At 39.6% G+C, this 21,669-nt stretch overlaps 1 protein-coding gene across 3 annotated transcripts in view; it reads left to right on the top strand.

Moving 5' to 3' along the window:
• Window positions 1-21,669, top strand: part of cadm2b (cell adhesion molecule 2b) — a 145,054-nt gene that overhangs the window by 77,605 nt on the left and 45,780 nt on the right. The window lies entirely within an intron of this gene.

The raw sequence follows: 21,669 nt of genomic DNA on the forward strand, positions 1-21,669 counted from the left end.
TGCAACACAGCCCTGATGACAGATGAGGCGTTTGTTCTCAGATGAAGATATCTGCGGAGATCTAGGCAAAAACAACAGATTACACATGATGGATGAACAGAGTTGACTGCCACTTTGAGCACGGTCTCCGAAAAGTGTAATAAGTAGAATGCTGACATCAATCTCACAGGGATTCGGTAAATCTCTTCTTATCATGGGGCGACATATTATGAAAAACCATAATATGTTGAATGTACCTTTATTACATTATTGCCTCAACACTACCACACAAGAATAATACATCAAGGAAGACAACTATAAGGGCAAATAATAGTTTTTAAAAAATGAAAATAAAAAAGACAGAGATGCTTACAGGAGCTGGTGACTCATTTCCAAGACTGGTCATTACACACAATACATGAATAATCATGTAGGCATGGCAGACGTAGTCAGCTTCTTCTTCTGAGTGGACTCAGCTGTTTGATGTCACGGTTGTTTTTATACATATGGATCTTTCAGCTGCGCCTGAGAGCATTGTTCTCGCCCGTTTGAAATATTGTCAGCTGCTCCTTCCAGTGATTGGAGCGGTTTTGCTCCTGCTCGGACCTAAGAGGAAGTTTAAGGTTAGTGTGTGTGTGTGTGTGTGTGTGTGTGTGTGTGTGTGGCTATGCAGTGTGAACAAATACATAATCCGGTAATCAGCAGAATAAATGCCGATCTGCCTTCACAGTTAGCCAAGGGAAATTTCTGTTCATTATTTTTTTCCAGACAGCGGTTATTCAAAACTGTATCCAGTTTCTAAGATGCTTTACAACATCTTTCAAAGGCCTTCCGGTGACTGTAATCTGCGGATGGTGCAGTCTCAAGGTGAATGTGTGTCATTTCTCTTTCTATTTGCTGCGACATGTTGCAGAAAGACTGGATGCCCTCAGAGCATAACTTTGATGATAGCTTGTGATGGCCTGCCCAGGTGCGAGAATAACATTAGACCTGCTGGACAGGTGGCAATGCGGAGAGAGGAGGGCTTGGAGGCTCAATAATGAGGGGTATGCCAGCTAGACCCCCATCTGTTGCCATGCACAGAACTCTGATCCATTAAATTGCAGCACACTCAAGTTTTGTCACAGATGAGGAAATGTCTACTCCTTCGAAGTGTGATCTGAGGGTCTCTAGTACCTGGAAGCCATTTTAATTCACCACATATTTCAACTCGCCATCTTTTGTCTTCTTGTTGAATGTTATTTGCCTTGACAGTTATTGTTCTCATGAATACCTATACCTTTTTTTTTCTCACAAAGAGCATATTCTTCTTCTACCTATATTATATTGTTCTGTACTTCTCCGTGCTAATCCACCGGGAAGCTATTTTTAAACAGCCCACTCAGCCTGTGTACTCACTAATTAGAATGTGTGGCAGTGTTCAGAGGAAGATGCCTCATATGCAGTGAAATGCAATGAAGCCAGAGATAAGAACTCCTTCAAAACAGTTAACAAAACAGGTTTTTTTCTCAAACCCTTTTTCTTCTTTAGGGGGTCCATTTACCCAAATTAAAAGGAGACATACTTTCTTACTTATCTCTGGTTTCTAGCCATACAGATAGTTGGCTCAGGTTTCGAGTTATCCATCTCAGAGATTTCTGTCACCACCCCAGCACATTGCAGGCATAAGGAATTTCATTTGTGCGGCTCCTGGTGTTTAAAAAATTACATTCATTACACGTATCTTTTACAATTACATTCATATTACATTCAATACACTTACATCTAATTAAAATTCAACTGAAATCTAGTACAGTGTTTCTCAGTCACTATCACTGTCTGTGTGACAATACACAGAACAAATTCAACAGTTTTTAGACAAGGATGGCTATAAGGAGGTCTGATCCAAACTGAAGAGGTGGTGTATCTGGAAAGGCGGAGCAGAAAACTTTATTGATTTAAGTTTTTGAGAAATCGAGTTATAGCTAATGTCCATAGAATTGGGATTATGGGCCGAAATCAAACAAATATTTCAAACCTCAGAAGATAAGACTCGGATGAGGCAACCCTTGATGAAGTATGTATGGATACCAATACAGAAATGACAGTTTGGTTTCAGATTTGTTCCAAAACACATGATCCATTTGAAAGAAGCCTAAAAGAAATCCCGTCCTCACCTGAAATGCCTACCTCAGAAGACGCACAGTGACGGGTGTAGGTCATGGTGGGAGATTTGGCACATCTGAGTGAAAACATCTGAGTGCATGTACATGCTCTGCGTTCTGCTTTTGTCACTTTGAAAATCTACTTTGACAATTACACAGTGGATGTGTCATGAATAATCCACCATATCCATAGGGATGAATGTGGATAAGTATTGCCTTGTTTGAACCCAAACAATCTCTTCCTTGAGCTATCTTGCTTTTTGTGCCATGCTCTCTTCTCTCTCTCTCTCTCTCTCTCTCTCTCTCTCTCTCTCTCTCTCTCTGTCTCTCCCCCTCTGCCTGTCTCTTTCTCTTCCAAACCAAGTCCTTTTATTGCAGTAAATCCAGCAATAAACATAATAGGCCTGCTAAAGCTAAACACATGGACTGTGTTTTCTCTCTTGTGGCTCTGCTTAGATATTATGCATTGTTTCAGAGGGGAAAGCGAGAGTCTTTTAGGGATTAAGAGTAAATTATGGCACTGGGAACTGAGCTACTGGGAATGACCCTGTCGACGGGGATGTTTGCAAGGCGAGCAGTTTCCTTGGATTTCCCACTGTTGGCCAAGTGGTGTTGCTGTGTTGCCAGAACCTGCAGTGTGCCTGGTGTCAAAGGAAAGTGAATTCCCACATATCTTGCCTGTGCCTCCGAACTGCTCTCAGCGCGTCTGCTGGCTCATTTCCAGCAGACACATCGTCTCAGCCGCGGCAGGGCGTATCTCTGGTCGTGGTGGTTGCGGCCTCCACCCCTCCCTCCTTCTCTCATCTTCAAGCTGACTTCTCCAAGTCTGGACTGTGGTTGACTTGACTGTATCAGCGAGGAGGCAATTGATCACTCTGAGGGGGGTGGCGGGTGGGGAGGGGGCTCAGTATGTTATCAAAACAGTGACATTATGTCATCAACCCACTCATGTATTGATCATACTGCTGGAAAATGTGCTGGTTTTGAATGAAGCTGATTTCTGCCTCTCAGCCTCCTAAAGGTAAGAGTAAAATGAAATAAAATACAGTAAAAGGCTTGTTTCTTACACAAATTGTTTTTTGTTTGCCTAACTCTACAGCTGCTTCAAACATTGTAAATTGTATTCCCTTTTACCGTATAATCACTGTGTTGGGCAAACAGTGGATATTAGTTTGTATTTCATGACTGTTTTTTTCACAATACCAAATAATAGTTAATATTTTACAACCTGCTTATTCGTAGTCATACAAAGGGGAGATGGCAAGAAAAGTATTAATGACAAAGAAAACAAAAAGAAAAATAAAAAAATCAACCTTTCACCACAATAACAATGGAAGAGCAATACACTAACTGCCTAAAATTGATTTTATACAGCCATTTAAGACAAGAGAAGTCCGCTGAATGCCCAGATCACGTTAATGTTTTTTCAGTACACAGAGAGAATCTGACCAGCTGGCACTGAACAGTGAGAGAGAGTCCTACCATGAGCCAAAAAAAAATTGATAAAAGCTCTCTTTGGTCATGCTGATTCACTTTTATGGGTGACTGATTTCATATCCCTAACAGCACTCAGCAGGAAGTATTCATATATGAGCTCAAAATTAAACGTCAGGACGTCAACAAAGCATCATATGAATAATTTCCAAAGACTACCACAACAACATGAGGACATAAAAGAGCTATAACACTGCCTTGGTGCCCCTCTTATGAAACCATGTTAACAGACTAACACTGAGTAGTGTGATTCCTTAAATGTGCTCTTGAGTGGTAAATGACTTAAAGATGACAAATTGAAACTCATAACTGTCTCATCCAAACAATACCTTCACTACACCAGGGGAGGGACACTCTGTTCATTATGCATCTATTGCATTGGCGTACTAGTTACTCAGTCACCAGAGCTTATGGAAATACAGTGTAGTAATATTTAATTGGAATAACATCAAAATAAATAGTTGCACCATAACCATAACTAATGGATTTTAGACCTGGGCCACAGTAGCTGTTAATTGCATTACTTAACCTAATGCTGTAAAGCACTGACATGAATGAAGTTATTAGTTTCATTAGGTTAATTTGTTGTGATGGTGTTGAGCAGCACTATCTTCACAACAAGAAGAAACACTGCCCATTAGAAATGTCTTAATTTAGCGACACACCATTACAGGAATGAGAAAAAGGTCTTTGACCATCTGAACCAATTCAATTTAACTCAGTAAATTTTATTTCTATAGTGCCAAATCATAACATGTCATTATCTCAAGGCACTTTACAGAGTGAGGTGAAGATGTTGCACTATTATAGAGAGAAACCTAACAGTTCCCACCATGAGCAAACACTCTGCGACAGTGAAGGGGAAAAACTCCTTTTTAATAGGAAGAAACCTCTGACAGAACCAGACTCAGGGTGGGCGGCCGTCTGCCTCAACCGGTTAGGTTGAGAGGAGTTCAATGGGGGAGAAAGAAGAGAGAGAGACAAACCAGTAACAGTTGTATTGAAGCACTGTCAATTTAGTATAAGCATTCACTTGGACTCAAGGATGAACTGATTTTGGTGGGCAAGGGTCAAAGTTCAAGGTCGCTGTGACTTCAGAAAACACTGTTTTGGCCTCTTTAATATAATATCTCTAAACTGCCTTGAAGGAATTTCTTCAGATTTTGCACAAACATTCACTTGGACTCAAAGATGAATTGTTTAGAATTTGGTGGGCAAAGGTCAAAGATCAAGGTCACTCTGACCTAATGTTCTTGTGAATGTGATATATGGCCAGAGGGAATTTTATTACATCTGGCACATTAACATAGACTCAAGGATGACCTGATTAGAATTTGGTGGTCAAAGGTCAACTTCACTGTGACATCATAATGTTCTGCAAAAACACTTCTGGCCATTATTCAATGCTGTAACTTAGGAGGGTGGTAATTTGAGTTTTATGTGTGAGACAAAGGAAATGTCCTAAAATATCCCCAAAGTTCCTCACTGTGGAACTGGGGGCCAGGGTAATACCATACAAAGTAACTTTATGATTAGATAATGTTTTTCTGAAGAGTTTGGGGCAAAAGTATAAAAAGTTCAGTTTTGTCTTAATTTAGAAATAAAAACTTACAGGCCTTTATGTCTTTAAGACGTGCTTTTAGTTTGACTACCTGATTAGTTCCATTTGGCTTTGTAGATAAATGCAGCTGGGTGTCATCTGCATAGTAATGGCATCATGATAATATTTCCTAAAGGAGGCATATATAGGGTGAAAGGTATCGGTCCTAGCACAGAATCCTGTGGAACTCCATGACTAACTGTTGTGTGCATGGAACGGTCATATGACTTGAACCAGCCTAGTATTGTTCCTTTAATGCCAATGACATGTTCCAGTCTTTGTGATCAATGGTGTCAAATGCAGCACTGGGATCTAGCAGGACAAGTATAGAGAGTTACAAAACTGATATACATGCCTCACCTATTATTGCCTTTTATCAGTGATTCATTGTCTCCCAAAGTGACTTTCAACCACACCATAAATCTTTCATGGCCTTATTGCATCTATGAAACGGCCAAGAAGCCTTTAATTCTGAGGAGCTGATGACAAAACCTTCCTTTTGATGCTTTAGTTTAGATTTTCTTTTACATAATTGTGTACTTGTAAGCCCCTTTATTGCAGCACTGCTTTGTCAGAGGTGTCAACACAGGAATGCAGAGCACTCCACTGTGGAAAATATCAAGATAACTTCTACCTTTGAACACATCACAGCAACAAACAGGAATAGTGAATAGGAAGTACTGTGCAGTGACTAGTATTTGGCATTGAAAATCAAATGGCATTAGACAACAGGATACTGGCATTGAAACCAAAACATTAACAGAGAAAGAAAACACAAAACACTTGTTGTTGGAAAAATTGTAATGACAGTGAAAAAAACTGTATTAAGCTAAAAATAAGAACTTGGCATACTTGCTCAGTTTCTGTATTTTATTCATTTATTTTTTGCATTGTTAGTGTCTTTTGACTTACATTTTTCCAATGACTCAGTGTTTTGTTTTTCTTTTAGCAGTGACAGTTTTTTTTCAGTGAGTCCTCTGGCACTGATAGGAGGAGGGTTTCATTTCCATTTAATCTCCACAATGGGGAGTGGGCATCAGTATGTCAGACCAGCCATCCACTCTGAGGCCATTTACATTGGAACTTTTTTGAAAGTAAAAGCTAACCATCATTTTGCTTGTCAAAAACTTTTACAGGTTCACTGAAGTTAGTCTGTTAGTATCACTAACTAGCACCTTTTACTAGTATTGCTAACAGGAGTGTAGCTAAGATTTGCTATGCAGTAATTGCTGTGTGAATGTGTATAGATGAATAGCCAGCTATGATGCAGTATGTAATACAGTATGTTTAAAAACCATGCAGTTTTTTTTGTCTTGCATGCGAATATATGAGACATCTCTGTGATAAAGGTAAGGGGTAAAATATATTTTCACTTGATTTTCACTTTCATCATGTTGCTCAGGGGAAGCAACACACATCCACCACCACTGTGGACCCTCTTTCTGTTTCCACACCCACAGTCCCCTGGGCAGCGTCTGGTTCAGCAGCAGCTGAATGTTGCTGCAGCCAGGTGAGACCAGGTAACAGATGCCATGGATCCAAGTAGCTTCTTAATTTCCTCCAGCAGCGGCTTTTGAAAGCTGTGCAGAGGGACTCCAAGCAGGCATGAGATGAGGTGTGGAGATGAACTGTTTGCCAAGAGCCAGGTGCCAAACATTAAACTGTTTTGACCATCAAAAAAAGTGACGATCCAGATTCAAAAACTCCTTTATAACACTTTATGACACACACTTTACAACAACTGAAGTTACGCTAAAAATACAGGTTGTATTTAACTGCGGTTTTTAGGAGAATACAATTCCCCTGTGCATTTGTTTGTGTGTGCTTAGATGAAGCAGTATCTCTCCAATCAATGTATTTGTATGCTGTTTCACAATAAAGATTTTTTTCTTGCCACTCTTTACACAACTCTCCTTGACAACAAAAAGTCAGTTCAGTCATTTGATGACTTTCAATTTGAATTCTGTGTGGTTTCAGTTTTGAAATATTTGAAATTCTGAAGTACTGTGATAGTTCGATGGTTTTATAAAGATATTTTACTCCATTTGAGACATAGTTATCCATAATCTGTGACCATATATAGATTTTTTTTCAACCTTTATTTATTCAGGATAGTTTTAGCAGGAATGCTCTGATCATATTCACTCAGATACACACATGCACACCTAGAAGCTGGCCCATACAATCACAGCCTGACCTGCTGGCCACTGAGCAGCTCCTCTGCAGCAGTTGGGATTAAGGGCCTTGCTCAAGGGCACCACAGTAGTGTTGATGAGGTTTGAAGAAGAGCTGCTCTTTCACTTTTCCCACCCAGATTTGATCCTGCCAAAATGTTCATTCTTGACCTTGGAAATAGTAGTTTGACAAAATAAACTTAACTCATGTTACACGTACCAGCTTTAAACTCCGTCTGCATCTGAAGAAATGAGATTAAGATAAGTATCGGTGAAAGCTCCAGAGAAAGCTTGACAGTGAACCTGGAGTTAAGATTATTTATCAGACCTTTTAGGTGTGTACACTTAAGTTATATGATGCAGGATAATAGGCAATGATTGTTTGTTACCTTTGAGGTAGTCTCACACGGCCAGACCAATCTCCATAGTAATGTGTCAGTGCTGCACCCATTAACACTCTGGCATGTTTGCATTTCTTTAAACCAATCACAATCGTCTTGGGCAGCACTGAGCCCAGGATGTAGTGACGGTGCCCCTGCCTAATGGTGTTGTCTTAGAGTATTTCAATGTGGGGAGGCGAGCACTATCATTAAAATATATTATTATTATTTCCCACAAAGAAAACACCACGAAAACAGCAAAGATGTGTGTCGACTGTGTGATTGCATGATCCAGATCTTCATCAAAACGTGCCATTTTCAGTGTAAAGGTTGCTAGTTTGGAGGTTGTTGTTGTTGTTGAATTTGAAAATGGTAACAGGCAGGGGAGGTGGAAAAGTAGGAGAATGCCGTCTGGAACAGATGCCCACTGGCAGGATTTATACCCACATCCTACTTCAAGTCAGACTACCTTTGAGGTATCATGGATTAGAAACTGTTGTGATCTGTTATCTCACAACAACTTTTTGGTTTTTGGCTTTGCACACTCTCTGGTCCTGGAGAGCAGAGAGCTCAGAGAGGAGATTAGGGAAAATAAATTAATGTAGACTGGTAAATATTTTTCATCTGCTTGTATTTTATATCCTCTCCTATGAAATAAAACAAATAGAGAAAATGTGATAACAATAAAAATTTCAAATTACTCATTTACGATGGCGCCTGGTCCATAAAAAGACTAGTGGGTAGAGAGAATTTCTGACTGGAGCAACTGTGGGGGATTTCATTCCACTTTGCCAAGAGACTGCTACTGTTCAGCTGGTCAACGTCCTTCTCGCCTCGAGCACCTGCCTGGTGGTACTGCTGGCACTTGCACTGGACAGGTTACCACCTGCCTAACTTACCTCCTTTCCAAGTGAAGTGCAACTTTGAAGGGTGGAGACCACGCACTCTTTGAAAAGCACTCCCTTAAGATGACAAAATCACGGAAGAGGGAGTCACTCATGCCCTGGAACGCCAGTATTTTAAAAAGGAGTGGGATCTTGGAAGCTGGTGTTTAGAGTATGGGCTTGGCAGGTTGACCCTCAAGAGGAAGAGCTAATTACTAATGAGTGGACTCAGCTCTTTAACTCCAAGAGCGGGTGGTGAAATTCCCAGGTATTCCTGTTGGCAGATTCACAGAGTGCCAGAATCACTCCCCTTGCCACAGGCACCCCGACATCAGTGACTTGGAAGCAGTAGTTTACATCTGCATCAGCCAGGAGCACAATGGAAAAGCTTTGTATTTTAGGATAGTGACATTGTGCCTGACAGTCAGTTGAGCCAACACAGCAGGGAGAATTTCATTTGCGCAAGATATCAGCAGTGATTGCTCTCGAAAGTTTGCTCTTTTGGAAGAAAAGTTTGCCAACTCTAGCAGAACTAGATACAACTTCAAGTTAGTTGTGTTTTCATGAGCCTCATGTAATTTTCCAACCAGGAAACCGTATAGCGGATACATGGAGAGGAAGGAGGTTTTAAGCTCATCTGTGCTGTCATACAGAGCATGGAGATGGTGATGAGCTTTTTCTCCATGAAAAAGTCAACATGTACAAGACATCAGAGGAGGTCATACACACATACATTTAAAAAGAAACAAATAAATCAAAATGCAAAAAATACATCAAAAACAAAAAAAAAACATTTGAAGTGCATGCTGAAAAACTAAGCATACACCAAATATTGATGCCATGATTCAAATAAAACTTGTCAGTGCAAAAAGGTATTTCAATGCCAGTGTTGGATTTCTTTTTCAACTTTAGATTTCAATACCACCTTTCTGTTATTTCATACCAAATCTTACCGTCAATGTCAAATAACGCTATTACGCCATTGCAGTGTGTGAATTTTGCTCTTGAACTACTCGGTGCTAAGTGGCCTTCATTGTAACATCTCCAACACTTCACGTTGTCATCCTCAACAAGTTTTCAATTCAGGCTGATGTGTTGTGGAGCACATCAGTGTTTGCAAGCTGAGGTGATTTATGAAGCATCTATTTCATATCAAGGTGGAAGTCGACACTTTGAGAATGCGAGCAGATTCATCACAGTGGATTATCTTTGCTGCTGAAAGTGCTCTCCAGATGCTGACCTTCTTTAGAATTCCATCACCGGGACATGGAACACAACTGTGAGTGTGTTTTGAAAGATAAGGCACTGATATGCCAGGAGGGTGATGAAGTGCAGGTGCATCTCACATGTAGTTATGTATGACATAGCAGTACGTACATTTTCGCCACAGAACATTTGAATGAATTACATTTGGTTGAAGGCTTCGTCACCAGTGACAGCCTGCTCTCATGTTATGACCTTGAGAACATCACCTCCTCTTTCATCCTCCATTTCTATCTGTTTTTCTACCTCAAAGGGGGCGGATGCAGCTCTGAGAGGTGAATGCATGCCTGACATGATAGACCAGTGACAAATCATAGAGAAGAAGCTTGACCCAACGGTTCGTTCAATTATGCCTTTAACTTCACCCAACGTGATTTCCATAAATAGCGTCAAAACTCATTTTTACTTGGCGAGAAACACTTCATTCCATAGATGTGACATGTATTTGCTCCAAGTGAACAGCCTTATCAGTGTTTCACAGCTTGAAATCCTCTTTGCAGAAAACAAGGGCAAAGGCTGTGTTTTACTTTTTAAACATTTTCCACGACAACACATTACAGGGCAAAATATTTCAAAAACTTGGAACTGGGCCCTAGATAACTACCAGGCATCATTTTAAGTTCACGTAAATACCTGCAAATACATCCAAAACTGACTTCCAGTCGCATCAAGAGAACTGTAAACACTTTTTTTTCGTGTTGTTCTTTTATTCCACTGAACAAAATGATGAGACGATGTACAGTATTTTTTTTGTGTGTCACTTCCTCCTGCTGTTCATCAAATCTCTCGTAAGATTGCTTTCCTACATATTAGGTTACATTTTGAATATAAATGGTCTCCTGTGGAACCAATTCACCACACTCCTTTAGCCTAAATATGCTCACTGAGTGTCATCTCTACAACATTAAAGCCTTGTACTTGTAATCATCCAGCAAATATGGCCCAATTCGTGCTGCATTAACTCACGCAATCCTGTGCATCCCAACTTTGCAGTGCTTTAGTCAAGGTATAAATCGGGCACTTCGTGTAGACGAAAAAAAAAAAGCAAATTCTCATCTCTGAAATGATTGGAATATTATCGCATTATCAAATCAAATGGAGAAAATGTCAGCATAATGTGTGGGTATTTCTCATTTAAAACTTATGATAAACTCCGTTCTCAACATTATTGTTCCATGTTGATTGTAAAATGGGAGATTGGAATTATGCATTTCCCTCGTGTGCTATATAAAGATATGAAGTCTGACAGTGTCACCATCATGCTAGACTGAAGCCAGAAGAGAGGAGTGGTGTGTGTGCAGGCCTGCCATTATCCTGGGGGTTGGCAGATAAAGACTTAGGAGGTTTGAGTCCTGGATTGCCTTAAGCGGGGACCCTCATCTGCATGCACAGGGCTTCTGCAAGGCATTGGTGCAGCCACATAATGTCAAGCAATTTTCTGTAACACAAGGAAATTTGATTTCTAGTCGAGCGGGAAGTAGAGATGGACACTCCAAAATCACTTTGAAACATCTCAGTTTATATCAAATACAGCTCAGCTGGACTGAAGCGTATCCTCATGGCATGGTGTCATTCACCCCATGGCGTGCACACCGTTAACCATATAACAGGTAATGCTGAGTGATAGAGGGACTGCAGGCACAGTGGTTGTCTATGTTGTGGTGTGTTTCTCTTATCATGACTGCCATGTACACAGAGGTTTTATTGTATAGCATACCTGTACAATTAAACTATAAGATCTTTGCTACACATCATGATTTGTTTAGAGAGTGCAAGCGGTGCAACTAGCAGACAGAAGTAAGCCAGTGTCTTTTCATATTAAATTGCAGGTCTGAATCTTTCATGTCACTGTATTGAAAACATCTTATTACAACCTCTGTCGAAAAAGGCAATTTTGTGTCGAATGGGCCATTGAAATGGTAAATCTTAAAAGGTTCTGCCTGAAGCAAAAACAAAGATTTGATTTAAGTGCCATGGTAAAGTTCAAGGCTGCTATGGGCAGAATGGTGTTGAAGAAAACAAAAAGAATAGCAAGGTAATAGGCATCACAGTCCACCTCATCATGGCAAAGGCTTCAGCTTCATCTTGGCATCAATCTGTCTGCAGTCTGAGAGCCTTGACTCCTGTTCTTGCCAGCATGATTAATGGCCTGCATACGAGCTACTACTTCAAAACTATGCTTATGAATTAAACAAAGGGCAGGATTTATACCACAGCTGTGAGTTTGAACAACATATTTAAGAATGATCCCGTCAGTATTCAGGTGGCATATATACTGGCAGTTAGACTTAAAACCTGTGAGCACTTTCTCTAATGCGAAAAAAAAATGCTTTACTGTGTATCAGGGGATAATTATATTATTAATTACTTTTAATATTTCAACCAGCAGAGCCAAATTGAACTCAACAGAAGGGATTAGATAAGGGTCTTAAAAGCTTTAGTTCAAAGTATCATCTTTGTATCATACAAGTCTCTTGTGCATTACAGGTAAAGGAGGGTAAGGATTAGGTGTAGAATATTTAAGAATGTCTTCAGGGAATAGCTTCTCAAAAACCACAGTTTTTTTTCAATATGTGTAATTGTGACTACTTTGGAAGTCCCTCCTTAACTTTGTTTTTCCAGAGGTGAATTATATCCATTCATCCATTATTTATACCGTTTATCCGAACTGGGTTGCAGGGAGGCCGGAGCCAGTCCCAGAGGACATTAGGCAAGGGCGGGGTACACCCTGGACAGGTTGCCAGTCTATCTCAGGGCTGACATATAGAGACAAACAACCATTGCTCACACTTACACCTACGAGCAATTTAGAGTCACCAATTAACCTAATGTGCATGTCTTTGGATTGCAAACTCCACACAGCAAACTCCACACAGAAAGGCCCCAGGCCTTTGGAGCCCAGAACCTTCTTGCTGTGAGGTGACAGCGCTAACCACTCTCTTGACTGTTTTCACCCTGAGCATCATTTCTGACATTACTGTGGGACAAAATGAAAATGTATGTGACATTCTGCAAGTCTGCATTTGTTTTTTTAGAAACAATAAAATGATGAAAGAGTAGTTTTTCACATAACATTTTCATTGATTTTCTTTTCACTGCAGTAAATATTGTTGTATTTTTTTAAAAAGAGGACCAACTTGTGATTTCTTGGTGTTACTGTTTTAAAATTGCACTGGTCAGATGCCAGAAAACAAGTTGAAGAAAATGAGTACAATAAATCTCTCTGTTACTGTATAGTGCAGTGCAGGTCTTACTGACATTCTCCATTACCGTGTACAAGGATTGTATGTTTGCATTTAGCTTTACAATTCCAGTGAAAGATGAAAAGATGAGTAGGTCTTATTCATCACACTGTAGCTACACCATGACACAGCTGTGTGAATTCAAGTTTTCTCAATTACTGGCTTGCCTTCCAATGCTTGTCTTTCTCTAACTTGTGGGTAACTCGTAGACTTTCACTACATGAAGTGCTCAGATTGAAATACAGTAGAGACAAGATGAGAAAATTGAAGAAGGAATTGGTCTGGGGTGTCATCAGATGGTACAATATGTGTGCCTGTAAAGCTACCCTACACAGTGCTCGAGAGGTGTTTAAATTGTGGTGTCTCTACTGGACCAGCAGCAGAGATGCAAACGTCTGCAGCAGCAGCATATGCTGCCAGGAGAGAGGTAAACAGGCTTGTGCTGCTCTAAAGGGAGTCACTGCTGTTTATGGAGGAGTTGGCTCTTTAATCAGGTAACTCATTCAGTGTTATCGCTGTAAAACGCTGGAGGCACTGACCATTTCTTATGGCTCAACCTCATCAATAATCCACTAAACACTAAATAATTGCCAAAACTCAGGACACAGGTGAGAGGATACTAGAGCTGTTGAACTTTCCCAGCGATGTGATCTCTTGTTCAGTTGATTGCACTTTTTCGCACATATCTTCTTGTCTTCTCATTCATTAATCAAAATAAAAGGAATCAGTTCCCGCTTTTTCCTTTTGTTTTATCATTCTGAACTGAATATTGTTGGGTTTTGTAATTATGATTGTGTTGGGAAATTGTGATGTGCATTTTTCTTAGATTTTATAAACTAATCAATGCATAAAAAATACAGATCAAGACTTCCAGTTAGGCAATTTAGGAGACAGACACAGTGAGGGATAGCCCTCGCATTTTTCAAAATTCTATTGGTGCCATTTGTATACTGTATTTACCTCAGCTCATTGCATTATTTGGTTTCCAAATAAGTCGTCCATCGCTGTTGAGGTAAGGAGACTGGGCTGCAACTCAAGCAGCTCGTGTGGCTAAGGTGGCAGATCTGCAGATGGCTGATACCTCCTTTCCTATACAGACATCTCTAGACACCATCAGCGCTGCATTGAACTCACACAACCAAAAGACTACAAAGGTGGAGTGATGAGCTAGCCAAGCTAAAGTACAAACTTGGTCATCTTGAAATGGCAAATGCAGCCTTAGCTTCGTAAGCAGAAGACCTTGAAAGGGGGAAGGACACTTACTGTAGAATTTGTTTCCTCAAAGTCTCACAAAATCAGAGTTTCCCGAAACCACTGGAATTGGACAAACCACACAGAACATCAGCTCCAAAGCCTACCTAGACAAACCTCCATGGGCCATTGTTGTAAGATTCAGCTACTTTCAGGACAAGAAGCATGTGTTTCATGGGGCCAGGACACACAATGACACTGTGTTGTTCACTGGGAGTGTGACTGTGTAGGAGATCTGCCACTCACTTCTAAGGAAGGATGAGCACAGGATTAGAAAGTTTTAGCAGACTGTTCTGATGCTGCTAAACTTGTTCTACTTCAGCTTTTATTTTTGGGATTAGGTATTGGGGTCACACAGGTTTATTGTTCAGGCTTCATAGGGCTAGTATTTTTTCCTCCAGGAAACTCAAATTAAGTGATTACACAAGGCTTAGGCTGCCGTGAGTGGAACAGGTATTCCAATCATCATTTAACTCCAAAGTCCAAAGGAACAACTACTTTAATTTCTAAAAAGTTTCAGTTTACACCTGAAAAAACATTGTCTGATCATAATGCACATTTCATCATTTTCTCTGGCGGGCTCATTCTTATACCAGTTATATTAGTATGTTTCTATGCCCCTAATTTTGATGATGCCAAATTTATGATATGATTCTTGGAGGACACCTATATTTTGTTATGAACACCCATCTGGATCGTCCGAATTCCAAGGTTACCACACTCACAGAGAGCTACGGCAGTGACATAATTTATGAATCACTGCAGATTCTTTTACCCAGGCACCAGATCATACCCATTCTTCTCCCATGAACATGAAACCTACTCAAGGATAGATTATTTTTTCAGATATAAAGTCTTACTACCATCCATTCTCCATCAGCTGCAAATTCACACTGGAAATTTAATACATCATCATACTGTTCTGTACTTCCATGTTACATGCAATTGGGGAATTTAGATGCTCTAACAAATCAGACGAAACTAATCCATCACTACTTTGGGAAACCCTGAAAGGTTTTCTAAGAATTAAACTTATCTCCCATTCTGCTTACTATAACAGACAATGCCGAAAGAGGCAAACAGACATAATTAATAAAATATCTGACAAGCAATATGCAATTAATCCTGTTTTAGATCTGCACCAACAAAAAAGTTAACTTCCAAACTTAATTTGATCCTTTATCTGCTAAAAAAGGCAGAGCAAATTATACTGATGAAAATTTGGGTTTGGTAAGAATTTCATTTCCTGGTTCTGTGTTCTTTACTCATCTTCTTAAGGCTGTTTTCACACCAACATATACAGATTTGAAAAAAGCTAGTCAAATGCAGGCATTTCAGCACCATAGGAAATTAACAGTGACACACATACACAGAGGGATTGGAGATGAAAAGTTTGTTATTAAATCAATGTAAATTTGGCCCTAATTGCACGCACTTGCATGTGGGTGCTTGGCATGGTGCCTATGCTTCCCACTTTCTCATGGAACCCACTGTTCCCATTTTCACCATTGGTATTTGCACTTCTTTAAAACATGAGCCATAATGCTGAAAAACCTCAACACATTTGCAAGGTATAGGCCAGGGAAATATGGCGCATCAGGTTTCTCTGCCTGCACATGACCTGTTACTTTATATAACAGACTTCTGGATAATTTTTTAACATTTTCATCTTCCAAAATTCTTCATGATCTGAAAAACAATCTGTATCCTGTTTCTGCTTTGATTTGGTTGTGAAAGTCATGACCAGAAGTTGTGATTTGTATCTTTCCACTGTTTTCACGCTTCTTAGTTCATATGGAGTATTTGTTTGGACAGTGCTGTTATTTTTCTTATAAGGTGCTATATGTAAATATTTATAATTAGAAAGTTCAGTCCTTGCTAACCAGCTAGCCCTGGCTTGTCGGGTTATCCTGCATGCAGGCAGGTCTCTTGTCCCGTGGAGAGACTGTAACTCTACCATCTTGGACTGCAGCTGGCATTGCTGTTCTTGTTCTCCGGTGGAGAACTGGTACATGTGCCACTACAGCAGGCTTGTGGTTTAACAGTTGACAATTGAACTTTTAAAATTAAATATCTTAATATAGCACCTTTAAATTACACAATCTCTACAATTCATCCGAAAAGCAAATAATATGCCAGAGATCATCCATGATATGAGATCGTTGGATTGCCCACCCCTAGGGACAGACACCCTTTCATCTGTCACCTGAAAGCTTGAGTTATTTAGGGATTAACATTACCCATATATACACAGAAATAACACACCACTGTCATTGCTGGTAGAGTGAAAACTATAAAATCTAATGTTTTGCCAAAGTTTTCAGTTTTTCTTTCCTCTCTTTCTGACAAAATCATTCTTCAAGCAGCTCAGTAAAATTATTCACCCATTTGTATGGCCAGGCAGGTTGGCAAGAATAAGAAAAAACATGTTACAAGCAGCAGTAAATATACAAAAAAAAATACTAATTACTAATACTATTTGGCTAAATGAATAGGAGTTGGAATGGTGCAAAACGGAATCCCTCTCCTGTCACACAGTCTCACTTGCAGCTTTAACATACTCTCCTTTACCTCTCTCATTGTCCTCTCTTTGTCAAACACAGCTGTTTTGTCAACTTTGAAAATATGGAGTATGGATTCTTTGGCCCAATATGCAATGAACATCTAGTTCTATCTATCTAACTACCACTCTGCCTCCACACTTTGGTATGACAAAGGTACACCATTCAGAGACTTGTTTTTGGATGGCACATCGTCTGCGTCTGACCAGTAAATATAACCTGCCTTGAAATAACTTTTTCCACTATCTCCAGGTTCACAGTTTTGTTAAGGATCATTGCATTACATTCCCTCACTTGCCCCCTGAAGACTTGAATACCCAAAGGTGAAAACATAGCACACACACAGAGCTTCTTGGGCACAAAGTTGACTCATCTCAATTTCACTCAGGTGAAGGCCACTGATGAAGGCCACTAGGCCGAAACTTAAGCATGTTTGTTGATATGGCCAGAATAAAGTGGTGAAATTGAGATTTGTCAACTTTGTCCTGAAGCTCTGTGTGTGTTACCGTTTCACCTTTCAAAGATCTAACTATTATTGACTCATCAAAAAGTTTAGAGAAACGAGAAAACCTGGCAGGGCTTATATCTGAGCTGTACAACTACATTCTTAAATTGGACCACCCTCCTCTTGCTTAAATTAAACACAAGCAGGAGGCTAAACATGGGGGGGCCAGTTTCAGGACCCCTGTGGGAAAAAGGCAAATTAAAGGTTAATTATTCCTCCTCTTGTGCCCACCTCAATCTTATACAATTTAATGCAAAGCTAAACTAGTAAAGTATTTTCCTAGCACTAGTGATGTCTGCAAGAGATGTGCTTCTACTACATCTCATCTATCCCATACCCTCTGGCCATGTTCAAAATTAACAGGATTTTTGGAAAACCTTTTTCAAAATCATGTCCTAGGTAGAGATACTGCACCCAGTTCATTCATTGCCATTTTGGAGAGGCCCTTAAGTAACCTGAGTTTACTAAAAGGAAATTAAATGTACTGTCCTTTTCCTGTCTTGTCGCTTGTCGATGCATCCTCCCACACTGGAAATCGTCTAAGCCTTCAGCAGAATGCCTCTGGCAGACTGATATAATGTAATTCCTTAAATTTTAAAAACTCTAATTGTCTCGTAGAAGGATGACTGAGAAATTTTACATGACATACTTTGTATGCAACTGTACTTTTGTAGTGGTGTCATGTATTTGAATTCTTGAAGATGTTGATCATGTTTACCCTTGTATGCTAGGCATGTGCTATATATGCTGCAAAACACTAATTCATCTTGTAAAAAGTGTACCAGCTGGGGGGTGGTGGGGTGGGGTTGCGTTATTTTATTTTCCTTTATTAAAACCAGACATGTTTGTACCTTCAGATGCTGTGTAAATATGATGTGATAGTCTAGTAGAACAAATTTATTAGAAAAAAAAGATCAATCGATAACGAAAGTAAAGAGAGAGCAGATTAGAAGCGTTATCTCAAAAGATTTCTGGTTTTTGAAGCCTAACATTTCAGTTACCTGCCACTGCTGTTTGAGGGACTCTAACATGCACAGCTGCCCAGAGCAGCTATTAAGGCTTCCTTGTGCTGCCACTTGTGAATGTGTATGTGTGTGTGTGTGTGTGTGTGTATGTGAGCTGAATATGATGAAGTGCTTCCCTGTCAAAGGGTTACTTACAGCCACGTTGTCCCAGGAGAGTTTGTTGTCTGACACTGGCAGAGGGAGAGCAGTGACCCCAGCGATGGCCAGCTGAGGGACAAAGGCCAACTCTCACTGTGTTAGAGGACAAACCTCTCAGTGGTCGGTTAAACTAATCACCACAGGGACCAGCAACTATAGCTTCGTTCCAGACGTGCATCCCTTCTTCAGAAATAAGTCTGACAGATAAATGAATGGACTTCATTCTGTCAAATTTTGAGCCCAAAACAATGCCAAACCTGCTAACAAGCAGCCTGACTGCTCCAAATTCATGCCTCTGGTGGCCAAATAGGCCAAAGTCCCATCTTTCTGCCTCGTTGTGCCTCTCTTTTTCTTATTGTTTTCTTATCTCATTGTCATTGACATTCTATCATCCATTTTATTGTTTTCTTCCATCACATATTGCACTTATCTGTCTGGTGTGGGATCCCTTTTTATCCTGAACATTGTGTCCTCCGTTTCTTTTTTCTCTCAAGGTGTTCTCCTTGTCTTCACTAAGGTTGTTAGGTAAAGCTAGGTAAGCCATTGTTCTCAGTGCTTTGTTTGTTTGGATTGGGTTGTATAATGCTCTGCATTGTCTGCATTAATTAAAGATTATTGTAAACATGGTGTGTGATTTATGGGCATATGTAAGAATTATCCTTGAATCATCACTTGTATCTTTGCTCTAGTGCCTTTAGTACTTTGTAATCTTCTGAATCAGTTTATCTTGAAAGCTAGCCCTAATTTTTTTTTCAGAACCAACATTATAATGCAATTTTCCTACCTGGGTGATGAAGACAAGTGTTTTTAAATCTCAGTAAGGAGGCAGTGAAGTTGTTAAAAAAAAAAACTCCTAGTTTTGGTAGTTTTTTGATGTTATTATTCATACAAACTTAAGTAACTATGGATACACTGTGCATTTATAACCTCCAGTGACATTGTTTTATTCTTCTTTTTATTTTGTTATGAATCATCTAATGATGGTTTCTTTTGGCATTTAGCACTAATTGTTCGCTCAACAGTCTACTATAAACCTACAAAAGGTTTTCAGTAATGAGCAGTGGGCCGGAGTGTTAATTAGCAACTGCTCTCCACATGTTTCCTGTCTGAGCTAAAATAACTGAATGAATGTCATTGACTTTACCCTTGCACTGCCTCAGAGTTGCTAATATGGTGGAAAATTGTTTATGATTCATTCAGATTTGAGAAACGTTTGGTTTAAGATAATCGTGTATCAAAATGATGATTCTGCTTCTATGCAAAGTCATTACAGGTGAACGTAACTGGTTTCTGTGAGTCAGTTGGTTATTGCAACTATACACAGAGATCCTGAAATGCTGCTAACAAATTACATGTGATCTGATAGTCGATTAGTTCGAAAGAGTTGATTATGCACATTTCATTTTGTTTTTTAATCATATGAAAACAATATCAATAAGTCCGAATTTTTTTTCTTTTACAGTTAAGTCTGTAACTAATTCAGATCATTCAGCTCCATGAACAGAATCAGGCAGGAGTTTGCACTGTTTCTCCATACTGTAGTGTTGGATTTAATACATGCACTCATGCATTTAACTATGCAATAAATGTGTTAAACACATTGGCATTCTTACAGAGATGTGTGTTGTTACGTGCTCTGCCATTGATTTTCAGTGAAAGTCCTCTAAGGAATGTCAAAGTGTTATACTTTTCAGATAGAATATATTGATATGCTTGCCATGTGCTTGCAAACATTTCCAGTTCACAGCAAGGAGAATCTTATCATGGTGTCTGACTCTGTCAACACTATTAAATTTGGAGGGAGTCAGAGATTAATAACTTCCACATAAGGAGAAAATAGCAAGAGGCACAGGCTTGGGAGCTTACAGAAAGATTAATGAGTGTCAAAAACAATGAATTTTCCATTAGATAGTAGAATGGCATATGTTACTAGCACGGTCGTCACAGTCAACCCATCAGATAAGAGTTTGTTCAAGGATCACCAAGAAATGACCTATTTTATAGATAAACATTTTGTCCATTCTGCAGACTCCAGATTAACAGTGTCCCATTTTTTAGTCCGAAATAGTGTTTTGTTTTTTTTTTTTCCTGAAGGCTTCATTCCACCCTCAGCTACGGGTATTGTGATGAGCAAAATGATCACTGTTTTTATTGAACGTTTGGGCTGGCTGTAAAAGAAATGCAAAGAAGTGTGTTATGTGGATATGTAAAGAAAAATTGTCCTCGTGGAGGCTGGTTTCAGAGGGAAAAAAAAAGTAGATTCTCAAATAGCCTTCTCTGCAAACATGTCATTATTGTTGTGATGGATGCCCAGCAGTTTTCAAATATCAGCAATGGGGAAACATGAATGCAGCATTTATATATGTTGAATACAGATGCAACTTTGAGCAGCAGAAGGATGGTAAGAAGCCAAAAATTATCTTTGACAACAGCAGAAATAAATGAGGTGTGCATAGTGTGAACAATGTCAGCGGCACCTCCAGCTGGAAGGAAACAGCGGGCCTGTTAGCTGTTAGACATTTGCCATTATAGACAGGATGTGTCAGCACACAATGCATTTGTAGACCAGAGGTGGAAGAGAGGTAAATACTACAAGAGGAGCTTATTTCTCAAGGAGTTAAGAAGTGTTCTTGTCAGTCAGCCTCTGCGTCCCCCAAGAAGCAGCACATTGTGTGACCCCCAGTCCGCGCAGATTTGGCCAGGGCTCTTTAAGGAAAACCTCCAGTCCTGCTTCACCTACATCTCTGTCAGAGGCATCATTCGTGGTGAACAAAAGGAATGCAGGAAAAAAAGCAAAATGTTATACAATTTATTCAATGAGTGTGTCACATTGTAATTTGCAGATGTATGAAAACATTCATTAAGTGGCCAATTTTCCAAATTATTCAAGCAAAAAAAAAAAAAAGAAAAAAAAAGCAGAAATTATAGTTTACAGATGCATGGAAACAAAAATGCATTAAAACCAGTTAAAGATCAATTTGTATATGTTTGGTGAAAATAATCATTTTTAGCTTGTACTTATCTTCGGC

Source organism: Trachinotus anak, unplaced genomic scaffold (assembly GCF_046630095.1).
Source record: "Trachinotus anak isolate AG129_WGS33_773 ecotype Australia unplaced genomic scaffold, CSIRO_AGI_Tana_v1 ptg000014l, whole genome shotgun sequence".
Lineage (NCBI taxonomy): Eukaryota > Metazoa > Chordata > Actinopteri > Carangiformes > Carangidae > Trachinotus > Trachinotus anak.